The sequence below is a fragment of the Gorilla gorilla genome, chromosome 1, assembly GCF_029281585.2.
Source record: "Gorilla gorilla gorilla isolate KB3781 chromosome 1, NHGRI_mGorGor1-v2.1_pri, whole genome shotgun sequence".
In the NCBI taxonomy this organism is placed as follows: domain Eukaryota; kingdom Metazoa; phylum Chordata; class Mammalia; order Primates; family Hominidae; genus Gorilla; species Gorilla gorilla.
Window position 1 is genome coordinate 188688893 of NC_073224.2, and position 12747 is coordinate 188701639.

Genomic DNA, 12747 nt, shown 5'->3' on the forward strand with positions numbered 1-12747 from the left:
CCACCTGTAAGTCTTTGTCTTCACCTATTATCATCTGGAGGTAAATCTCTTTATATGATGATGCCAAAGGGCAAATTGCTTTTCAAATTCAGCAAGTTCTCAGCTTGTGTGACGGAAGGGCCTTCAGAGGACCTGAGGAATGCCTGGGAGAGGCTAAGCCTCAGGCTTCAATGCTTCTGGGGTTGGGCACGAGGATGTACACAGACACCCACTACCTTACTACTCACACTTCATTTCACTCCTTTTGTAAATTTCCAATTTAAAAATCAAGCACGTCTTTTTAGTGAGATAAAATCTGAGCTCTTCTGTAGAAAAATCAATCTCTAATGGTAGGAAATGCCAGGGCTTGATGGAAGAGCTGTGTAGCCCTTTCTATGCCAAAGCCAGGAAATTTGGGGGGCAGGAGGAGGTTCTCAGAATCCAGTCTGTATCTTTGCTGTATGCCAAACTGAAACCACTGGGAATAATTTATGAAACATAAAAATCTTCTGTACTTCACTCCAAGGTACATTTGCTTACTGATAGCATTTTTGTTAGAACTGTTATTCTTGACCTGTTGTGTATGTGTTAGATTCTTCAGTTAAGAGAAAAGAGATATTTAAGTGATAAAATTTATGCCCTTAAGGGATCGTGCATCATGTATTTCAATAAAATATGTGTTGCATGAATCCTTAGGCCGGGCAGAAAGTCTTGATCAGAAGCCACACGGCCTATGTATGTTTTATTTAGACCACACAATGTTTTAAACTTTTTGAATAAGTTACCAGCATTCACAAATGGGGAGATTTTACAGATGAATCTGGTTCCTGGCCTGTAATTTAAAAACAAACAAACAAAAATGGCAACATTGAGCCTCATTTCCATGAGGCAACAATCAGCTAGAGCTAAGTCCAGGCTACTTTAAACACTTCTGTTACCTTTCCGGCCCCTAAAAGCATCTGAATTTGCAATCTCTAGGATTGTTAAAGTGAGAACTCAGGTTCAATGACCAACACCAGGTTTTACCCTTCACTTTCTGATGTCAGCACACTTCAACCTAACCATTTCCCCGTAGGGAAAATCATGCACACAGTAAAAATATGCATCTGTGAAAACGTTACTCCCCAAATGCGTGAATGCAATTTCTACGAGAGAGGAACCAGTTAAACTTTCCAATCTTCTAGGATTGCTGTATTTAACAAACATGAGTATCTGCCAAGGGTCTGGGTTAATATATAAAGATCCAGTCGGTCGGGCGCGATGGCTCACGCCTGTAATCCCAGCACTTTGGGAGGTCGAGGTGGGTGGATCATGAGGTCAGGAGATCGAGACCATCCTGGCCAATATGGTGAAACCTCGTCTCTACTAAAAATTTTAAAATTAGCTGGGCGTGGTGGCACATGCCTGTAGTCCCAGCTACTTGGGCAGGAGAATCGCTTGAACCCGGTAGGCAGAGGTTGCAGTGAGCTGAGATCGTGTCATTGTACTCCAGCCTGGCGACAGAGGGAGACTCCATCTCAAAAAAAAAAAAAGATCCAGTTGACCAGCCTCCTATGGGTGATATCGAATGAAGTAATGGGTTTTAGGCAAAATATATTATTAGGAAAAAAAGCAAAAAAACCCTCATCCAAGATTATCTTTTCCAATGAGTATTGTCAGAGTAGAAATGCTATGAAAAAAAAAATCTCTCATATTATTAGAATGAAACAAAAGAATGTCCTCCATAGAGAGTAATCCCTTTGCAAGCTATCTCTTCTCCAAAGCCTGGATGCTGGGAGACCAACCTGTTTCTGGGCTCCTGGACAGGACGGGGTGAGCGGGTAGAGACAGGCTGCAGGAGGACAGGCCTCCATGGCTTCCCCACATGTTGGAATGTTGCCTGCTGCTGTATCAAAGCAGCACTACTCACAGGACACCAAACACATACTTTGGAAAATTGCAGTTTACAAAAAAACTCATTTCGGGTGCTTTTTTTTTTTTTTTTTTTTTTTGAGACAGTCTCGCTGTGTCACCAGGCTGGAGTGCAGTGGCGCGATCTCAGCTCACTGCAACCTCTGCCTCCTGGGTTCAAGCAATTCTCCTGCCTCAGCCTCCTGAGTAGCTGGGATTACAGGCGTGTGTCACCATGCCCAGCTAATTTTTGTATTTTTAGTAGAGATGGGGTTTCACCATGTTGGCCAGGATGGTCTCGATCTCCTGACCTCGTGATCCACCTGCCTCGGCCTTCCAAAGTGCTGGGATTACAGGCATGAGCCACCACGCCCGGCCACGGGTGCTTTCATTTTAAAATTTGGTCAAGATGATTTCCTCGTCAACATTTGCGTTTATTTCCTCCTGGGCTTTGTTAATTAATCCTATGTCACTTTTATCTATGCTGCCCTGATAAGATAAATCAGTGGGTTTTACCTCCTGTACCCCACCTGCAAATTCTGAGATAATCTATCAAATATATACATATACATACATATGTGAAGGACAATGAAAACACTGGGTTTCTAACATCACCACATCCTTCTTATGCAAGGGCGTTTTCAAGAAAGTGAAAATTCTGTCATAGGCTCTCAATGTCTTATTCGAGTCATCTGTGGTCACTGCTTCTCTAATAGTGCAGACCTTCCCAGCACATCTGCCATGGAGAGGCCGCAGATCAGGTGGAAGGTTTGAGCCTGGAAATAAGGAGACCTGAATTCCAGTCCTGACTTTGCTACTGATTTTCAAAGTAACCTTGGGAAAGTCACAGATCCTCTAAAAATGAGCAATCTGGACAAGATTAAGGCTCTTTCCTGCCTTCTACAGTTTGTTTATGGGTTTTCATCTGCAAAATGAGGCAACAGATACACTTCCCTACCTTTCTGCCAAAGCCTTGTGTCCCTAAGCAATTCAGCCACAAATAATAGACTTCCTTAGGGGCTCTACAGTAGCCAGAACACCCAGAGAGCAAGTAATCCTCATTTAGAGAAAGTCTAAATCCTGTGCCCCAAGATGAATTCAGTTGTTAGGGAAGTAGCAACGATGTAACATGATCTGAACAGGTCCTTGGCAACAGAAAGTCTACGTCAGCCTCTCACTGATCACAGGCCCTCAGAATGGCAGAGCAGCTTCTAGCAGTGTGCTGGGCCCTCAGCTCTCCCATGGGTTGGCAGGTTGCCCTATTCCTTATCTCTTGAGCCAGAATGGGAGTGTTTCCAAGACAGTTATCATCATTCACAGCAGAAAGCCACAACCTGACATCAAAGCCAGGATCCTAAAAGGCCAACACCAACTCAAGATTTGGCTGAGGTCCAGGTGGGAGATTCCCAAGTGAAGAATGGCACCAAGAGGTTTTAAGAAAGCCCCAGTGTGCTGAGTACTAGAACCATTCAAGGAATCAAATCCAGACCCTTTCCTCTGGAGTTACTCCCAAGATCATTTCTTCTAAGATGATGGGAGTCAACAGTCTTTTCCTTGTTTACTTCAAATTTAAAGCCTAACAGTGCCTTCTCAACATCCTCAGCATCATCACACTAATTCAGTAATAAATGAGAGGTGTCTGGATTCTGCAATCCAAGCAGCAAATGGGAACTTCTCACGGCCACCCTCAGATGCAGCCTTCCAAGGTCGGAAAGTGCCTTCTGCTCGGGTTAGCACGGCTCCTTTGAATTCCAGTGCAAAGTTCATTACTGATTAATAGGCTAGGTCCACAAACAAGAAACCTCATTTGGGGACTCGAAAACTCCATCTCTAGATGAGTAATCTATGACTGCTTCCACTGTATAAAGTCAACTGCTAAGTGACAAAATAAGAATAGAGCCCTTTGGGAAGACATAGAATTAACTATTGAAGGTCTCTATGGACTGTTAAAAGTTCATGTTTGGCTGGGCGTGGTGGTTCACGCCTGTAATCCCAGCACTTTGGGACGCCGAGGCAGGTGGATCACAAGGTCAGGAGATTGAGACTATCCTGGCCAACATGGTGAAACTCGGTCTCTACTACAAATACAAAAATTAAGTGGGCGTGGTGGCAGGCACCTGTAGTCCCTGCTACTCAGGAGGCTGAGGCAGAATTGCTTGAACCCGGTTGGTGGAGCTTGCAGTGAGCCGAGATCGCGCCTCTGCACTCCAGCCTGGGTGACAGAGCGAGACTCTGTCTAAAAAAGAAAAAAAAAAGTGGATGTTTAATCACAGACATCACAGCTAATGTCTCACAAATGACTAGATCAGGTTTGTTTTTCTTCCTCCACATTAAACACTCCAGAACATCAGACACCAATATGCTCTGGGGAAAAGAATAAAAGCTAGTATTTATTAAATACTCATTATGTGCCAGTTGCTATTCTAAGTACTTTACATTTATTTAATCCTCATAATATTTACATAATCCTATGAAGTGGGGCCATTGTCATTTTGCAGATGGCAAAACTGAAGCACAGGTAAATAAGTTGCCTAAGATCACACAACGATTATGCAGCAGAAAGATTTGAAGACAGGCTGCTGAACTCTAAAGCCCGTACTTTGCTACACTGTTGGTCAAGCTGTAAAATCCTGTGTAAAGTTAGACCCAGCTTATACTGACTCTTGGGCCACTGTGAAAATGGAAGAAGTACTGACTAATAGCTCAACCGCTGGAGATGCTTGGCTGCAAACACATGGAGCATGTCTTTGTGGCATGGTTCCCTTTGGCACTTGGCATCATGAAGTAGGGAGAGGGCCTAACTTGGAAAAAGCCAAAAGAAAAGCAATCCTTAAACAACAGTATTTGCTCAGAAAATCATCGAGGGATGATGGAGGAAAAGGCATGATCCAATCCCCACTCAGGTAGAGTTCCAGTCAACTACTCCAGAGATGGGAAGTGAAGCCTGCACTGAGGCTTGATGCATAGCAAGTCATGCGCTAGAAGGGGCTTGGTATAAGACAATAAGAAAGAGGATCACTGGCAAACTGGGAAGCATATGATGCCAAAGACACTAAAAACTGTTTTATAGTTTAAGCACTTATGAGTGCTTGGCTAAGCACATCACATTTGTGGGTCAAAGTGGCCCACGGGCCACAGCTTTGTCCTCCTGGTACTGAGATGACTTCCTACAGTTCTCTGGAAAAGAGGTTGTGAGCAAATTTACAGTATGAGAAAGCCTGGTTTACTAAAAATATCCAGCCTTTGTTTTTTTGCTTTTTCTTTTTTTTTTTTTTGAGACTGAGTTTCGCTCGTTGCCCAGGCTGGAGTGCAATGCCGTGATCTCGGCTCACCGCAACCTCTCTGCCTCCAGGGTTCAGGTGATTTTCCTGCCTCAGCCTCCCGAGTAGCTGGGATTATAGGCATGTGCCACCACCCCCAGCTACTTTTGTATTTTTAGCAGAGACGAGGTTTCTCCATGTTGGTCAGGCTGATCTCAAACTCCCAACCTCAGGTGATCTTCCCACCTTGGCCTCTCAGAGTGCTGGGATTACAGGCCTGAGCCACCACGCCCGGTCTACTCAACTTTTAAGTTCAATTAATTACATGGGGTAGTGGATAAAAGCACAGTATATTCAACTTAATCAAACTACTTCACCCTATTTAGAGAATCAGTTTACTCTTAGGCAAAATGGGGTTTAATGCCAACTGCTTTACAAGGGTTGTTGAGGATAAAGAGCAAGCATGTAAATAAATAGCCTAGCATGGCCCCGAGTATACCATATTCAGGTAAATTTATTGGCTTACTTCTACTGTGCGAAGGCAGTGGTGGATTTGGCCTGACGGATGACTGAATCGGGGGCGCTAGTGCCACAATTAAGCTTTCTTTATTTCTTGGCTTTTGCCCCTGTGTTAGATTCTTTTGATCTGGCTTCTCTGCATGGCAGGAGTACATGGCACTTTACGTCTCATGTCCTTATGGCATATGGCCAGTGAAGCCAAGGGCTGCTTTTCCTAATTCCAGTATGAACAATACCAGATAAGGACAATTAGTCTGGCTTGGCTCAAATGTCCATCCCTTAGGCAAGTGCTCCTCAAAGTGTGGTCCCTGATCAGCATTAGCATCCCCTGGGAACTTGTTACACATACAAATTCTATCCCACCTTGACCTAAAAACTGTAGGCTTGAGGCCCTGAAATCTGAGGTGTTTTTTGTTTTTTGTTTTTGTTTTTTTTTTTTTTGAGACACAGTCTCCCTCTCTCATCCAGGCTGGAGTGCAGTGGTGTTATCTTGGCTCACTGCAACCTCTGCCTCCCGGGTTCAAGCAATTCTCCTGTCTCAGCTTCCCAAGTATCTGAGATTACAGGCACGTGCCACCACGCCTGCCTAATTTAGTAGAGATGTGGTTTCACCATGTTGGTCAGGCTGGTCTTGATCTCCTGACCTCAGGTGATCCTGAGGTGACATGAGCCACCATGCCCAGCCACAGTCTCAGTTTTAAAAGACCTGTAGATGGCTGGGTGCAGTGGCTCATGCCTGTAATCCCAGCACCTTGGGAGGCCGAGGCGGCTGGATCACTTGAGGTCAGGAGTTCGATACTAGCCTAGCCAACATGGTGAAACCCGTTTCTACTAAAAATACAAAAAGTAGCCGAATGAGGTGGTGCATCCCTGTAATCCCAGCTACTTGGGAGGCTGAGGTATGAGAATTGCTTGAGCCTGAGAGGGTGGAGGTTGCAGTGAGCCGAGATCGTGCCACTGCACTCCAGCCTGGACAACAGAGGGAGACTGTCTCAAAAAAAAGACCTGCCGATGAATCTGATGCACACTGAAGTTCGAGACCCACTGCCCTAGAATGGCAGTGAGGTACCACAATTGGCCTACCTTCAGACATATGCCCAGTGGGGGTATTACTAAAAGGGAAGGCGGTGTATTGGACAAACAAAAACACCATAAATCCACTATTATGTCCTTTCTTTCAAAAGTTGATATACAGGAAGAATGACTTACCCCATTCCCAAGAACAGGGGAGGATGAGAACAGTGGGTGTACTGGTTAGAGACAAGGCTTATCAGAAAGCTGCATGTTCAGGCCAGATGCAGTGGCTCACGCCTGTAATCCCAGCATTTTGGGAAGCTGAAACTGGTGGCTAGCTTGAGCCCAGTTTGAGACCAGCCTGGGCAACATGGCAAAACTCCATCTCTACCAAAAAACACACACACATACAAAATCAGCCAGGCGTGGTAGCATGCGCCTGTGGTCCCAGCTACTTGGCAGGCTGAGGTAGGATTGCATGAGCGTGGGAGGTAGAGGTTGCAGTGAGCCAAGATTGCACCACTGCACTCCAACCTGGGTGACACAGTGAGTCTCTGTCTCAAATATGAGAGAGAGAGAGAGAGAAAGAAAGAGAAAGAAGAAAATAAAGAAGAGAAAGAAAAAGAAAAGAAACAGAGAAGAAAAAGAAAAAGAAGAGAAAGAAAAAGAAAGGAAGAAAGAAGCAAGCTGCACCTTCAAGGAGAGCTTTGCCTTTGTTGCCCTTCTCCTGGCCACCCTCCAAACTCTTCTTTATAAGATCCCTATTTTGCAACGGAAAACTCCTTGAGATGTTAGCTAGCTCAGATTTCTAAGGACCTCTTTTTCCCCATTTTCTCCTTCCCTTCATTTAATACATATCTGTTGAACACCTACTGTCCTGCTCTCATGGAGCTTGTTCTGAAAGTGAAGTCATAGGAGTTAACAAAGAATTAGAGCCATGGAGTAAATACGCTCATCTGCCACATAACGATATTTCAGTCAATCACAGACCATATATATGACGGAGACCAATGGCATGATCTCGGCTCACCGCAACCGAGATCATAAGATTATGATGGAGTTGAAAAATTCCTGCCAGGTGCAGTGGCTCACGCCTGTAAACCCAGCACTTTGGGAGGCCAAGGTGGGCGGATCACCTGAGGTCGGGAGTTCGAGACCAGCCTGACCAACATGGAGAAACCCCGTCTCTACTAAAAATACAATATTAGCCGGATGTGGTGGCACATGCCTGTAATCCCAGCTACTTGGGAGGCTGAGGCAGGAGAATCCCTTGAACCCAGAGGCAGAGGTTGCGGTGAGCCGAGATTGCACCATTGCACTCCAGCCTGGACAAGAGCGAAAGTCTGTCTCAAAAAAAAAAGAAAAGAAAAATTCCTACGCCCTAGTGATATAGCCATGGTAAGTTTGCAGGGCAACACATTACTCACGTTTGTGGTGATGTTGGTGTAAATACACCTACTGCACTGCCAATCATCAAAAAAAAATTTTTTTTTGAGATGGACTTCCGCTCTTGTCGTCCAGGCTGGAGTGCAGTGGCATGATCTCGGCACTCCAGATCATTGCAACCTCCACCTCCTGGGTTCAAGCGATTCTCCCGCCTCTGCTTCCCGAGTAGCTATTACAGGCATGAGCCACCATGCCCAGCTAATTTTTGCATTTTTAGTAGAGACAGGGTTTCACCATGTTGGCTATGCTGGTCTTGAACTCCCAACCTAAGGTGATCTGCCTGCCTTGGCCACCCAAAGTGCTGGGATTACAGGCGTGAGCCAACACGCCCGGCCCAGTCGTATACAATTATAGCACATACAATTGTATATGGTACATATTACAAAAGTTTAAAAGTTAAAAAATTTAGAAAGTTTATAAAAGTACAGTAAGCTGTTAATTATTGAAAAAAGAATATTTTAAATCATAAACAATGTGGCCCAAGTGTGGCGTTTATAAAGTCTACAGTAGTGTACAGTAATGTCTTAAGGGCTTCACATTCATGCACCACTCGCTCACTGATTCACCCAGAGCAACCTCCAGCCCTGCAAGCTCCCTTCATGGTAACTACAGGTATACTGTTTTTATCTTTTACAGTTTTCTATGTTTAGATGCACAGATACAAGCACTGTGTTACAGTTGCCCAGGATATTCAGCACAGTAACACGCTGTCCAGGTCTGTAGCCTAGGAGCAACAATACCATCTAGGTTTGTGCAAGTACATTCTATGATGTTCCATGAGGACAAAATTCCTAATTCATGCTTGTAAGTGGGATGTATCTGGTCTAGAGGATAAGAAGTCAGCTATCTGAACAATGTGGAGAAGAGAGCTGCAGGGCAGAATAGCACAAAAAGACTTGAGACAGGAAAGAACTTGCCATTTTAGAAGGCACACAGACGGCCCATGGGGCTAAATGGTTGATTCAAATGAAAAGGAAGAAAACCAACTCATCCCTGTTAAGGAGTTTGAGTTTTATGCTCCGCATTACAGGAAGCTATTAAAGTTTTTTTTTTTTTTTTTTTTTTTTTTGTGAGATGGAGTCCCTCTCTGTCACCAGGCTGGAGTGCAGTGGCACAATCCCGGCTCACTGCAACCTCTGCCTCCCGGGTTCAAGCAATTCTCCTGCCTCAGCCTCCCAAGTAGCTGGGATTACAGGTGTGCGCCACTACGCCCAGCTAATTTTTGTACTTTTAATAGAGACGGGGTTTCATCATGTTGGCCAGGATGGTCTTGATCTCCTGACCTTGTGATCCGCCCGCCTCGGGCTCCCAAAGTGCTGGGATTACAGGCGTGAGCCACCGTGCCGGGCCTATTAAAGTTTTAAGTAGGGAAATGACATCAATTTATTTATTCACCTTAATTTAATTGCTGTGTGAAGAATGGATTATATAGGGTTAAACATGGAAGTTAGTCTCCAGCACCAATTGCTTCTGGTTTGTCTAAACCATAAAAATGCTGTATCTTGGCCGGGCACAGTGGCTCACACCTGTAATCCTAGCACTTTGGGGGAGGCTGAGGCGGGCAGATTGCCTGAGCTCAGGAGTTCGAAATCACCCTGGGCAGCACGGTGAAACTCCATCTCTACTAAAAATACAAAATTTAACGGAGGATGGTGATGTGCCCCTGTAGTCCCAGCTACTCAGGAGGCTGAGGCATGAGAATCACTTGAACCCAGGAGGCAGAGGTTACGGTGAGCCAAGATTGCACCGCTGCACTCCAGCCTGGGCAACAGAGCAAGGCTATGTCCAAAAAAAAAAAAGCTGTCAATATGCTAAAAGTTATAATTAGGTGCTAAGACTCAATATGAGTAGGTATTTCATGTTCTTTGCTCTTCAGAAAAAATCAGAAATCCAGTTTATTAAAATCCATGCCCAGGACCAGGATTTCTTACTTCAAGTATATCTTCAAAGCCATTAACTCAAAGTTTAAGGAAGAGCCCTGAGAGCAGGACTTGCAAAAACAGCCCATCATCTGAAAATGCCTTACTAGAACGACCTGTCTCACAACCAAAAATAAGAATGCCGGCCGGGCGCGGTGGCTCACGCCTGTAATCCCAGCACTTTGGGAGGCCGAGGCAGGCGGATCACCTGGAGGTCAGGAGTTCGAGACCAGCCTCAACATGGAGAAACCCCGTCTCTACTAAAAACAGAAAATTAGCCAAGCATGGTGGTGCATGCCTGTAATCCCAGCTACTCGGGAGGCTGAGGCAGGAGAATTGCTTGAACCTGGGAGGTGGAGGTTGCAGTGAGCCGAGATCATGCCATTGCACTCCAGCCTGGGCAACAAGAGCTAAACTCTGTCTCAAAAAAAAAAAAAAAAAAAAAAAAGAATGCCTATGAATTATTCTCTTCGTGTCAAGGTAACACTACAGATAGTGATGAGTGTAAGCAAGCCACACGAAGACCAAACCTCTTCTCTTCCCACACTTTGCACACTGTGAAGTTGTAGCTGTTAACTTACAATGTGTTTACCCAGTTCAGCTAAGCTTTTGCATAGAGGATCATCATTCTGCTTTGTTTCAAAGCTGAAGGCCTGGCTCTAATTCTGGGGTTGGCAGAATGTAGCCTATTCCTGCACCTCATTTGGATAATGCTGGAAGCCAATCTCAGTGTCTTTCTGATAGTATAGTCCAGGCTTCTCAATTCACACACAATGCTTAAAACTTGCTTTTGGGTACTAACTGACCAGATTAGCTACTGTGGTGGCCTCCAGTGAGAAGTTGAACTTTTTTTGCATAGCCAACCAAATCTTCTCACAGGCATTCAGAGTACGCACTGCCATGACAAGACACTTAGGGAGACCCCTTAGTTATCTTCCTCAACTTATTTTTCTCAGTGCTAAGAGATGTGGAGCCCACAAGCACAAATATTAGAGGAGGGATTCAAAGCAAATAGGCGCTGCTCCTTTCATCACCATCAGTTTTAGATGCCTAAAACATGTGCCTATTGCTAACACTCCTTCATTCAAAGAGAAAAACAAACTTTCTATGGGAAGCACCTGAAGATGACTAAATGTGCCAGTGAACAGTAATTTTTCTCAAGAAACGGAAATGTAATGAAAAGGTAATGTCGACCATACTTTTATTAAAAAACTGTATGTGAAGAAACAATAAATGGCTTTAGTCAGTTAATAACATTAATCAGATGCATCCAGCTATTGTCCTAAGGCAGTGCCAGGCTGGGAGCAGTGACTCAGGCCTATAATCCCAGCACTTTGGGAGGCTGAGGCAGGAGAATCTCTTGAGGCCAGGAGTTTCAGGCCAGCCTGGGCAACATAGTGAGACTCAGTCTCTACAAAAAAACAAAACATTAGCTGGACGTGATTGAGCGCACCTGCAGTCAATCCCAGCTACTCGAGAGGCTGAGGTGGGAAAAATCACTTGAGTGCAGGAGTCTGAACTTACGGTGAGCCATGATCAAACCACTGCACTACAGCTTGGGGGACACAGTGAGACCCTGTCTCCAAAACAAAAGCTTGTGCCTAACTGCTCAGTGTGATAAAGCCAACAATGTGGACAATTAAAATGTGCAAATAAATCTCAAACCCTTTTTATAATTCACTGGTGCCTCTGGTGGAAGAAGGTTGTAAAATCAGGAAATAGGTTGTAAAGGGACTTATCTGGATGCTCTGTATCTATGCTAAAGAGCAAGGAAATAGCAAAAGGACAAATGAAGAGCAGAAAGTCTAGATAACTGTGCCTGGACAATCAATCTCTGAATAACCAACAAGTGCCCAATACTGCTTCTAATTTCTCAGGAAACAAAAAATGAACCAAACCTGTACTTCACAAGTTTGGGAAGGGCTCATCTACCAATGGTTCCAAAACCTGCTAATGCATCAGAATCACTTGGAGAACCTGTTACAAATGATAGACGGCCAGGTATAGTGACCCATACCTGTAACCCCAGTACTTTGGAAGGCTGAGGTGGGAGGATCATTGGAGCCCAGGAGTTCGAGACCAACCTGGGCAACATGCCAAAAACTCATCTCTACAAAAAAAATACAAAAATTAGCCAGGTGTGGTGGCATGTACCTGTAGTCTCAGCTCCTTGGGAAGATCGCTTGAGCCTGGGAGGTGGAAGCAGTTGTGCCACCGCCCTCCAGCCTGGGAGATAGAGTGAGACTCTGTCTCAAAAAGTTCTGTTTCTCCTCTCTCACTCTGATATGATAGGGGTCTCCATTACTAATAAACATCCAGAGCCCTAGGTAATTGTGCTCTGGTTGTCCTGGCCTCAGAGAACTACTGATCTACCAACACTCCCATGGTGAGGAAAATGTGGCTTAAAGAGACAAAATGAGTGAGCCGAGTGAGCCATGATCACACCACTGCACTACAGCCTGGGAGATAGAGAAAGGCCGTCTCAAAAAAAAAAAGTACAGAAGGACAGGTCAAATCGTCTTCTCTCTCTTCCCGCCCAGTAAAAGAGCAGTTGATATTTAAAAGAAAAAATATTTTAAAAATAGAAATATAATAAAAATTAAAAAACATAGAAGAGTGTTTATTTAAATTCAGATAGATAAATTTAACATTACTTGAAGAGATATTAACCTAAAATCCAACTTTTCTTGTGTCCACAAATTTTAAACTTAAGGCTTAAA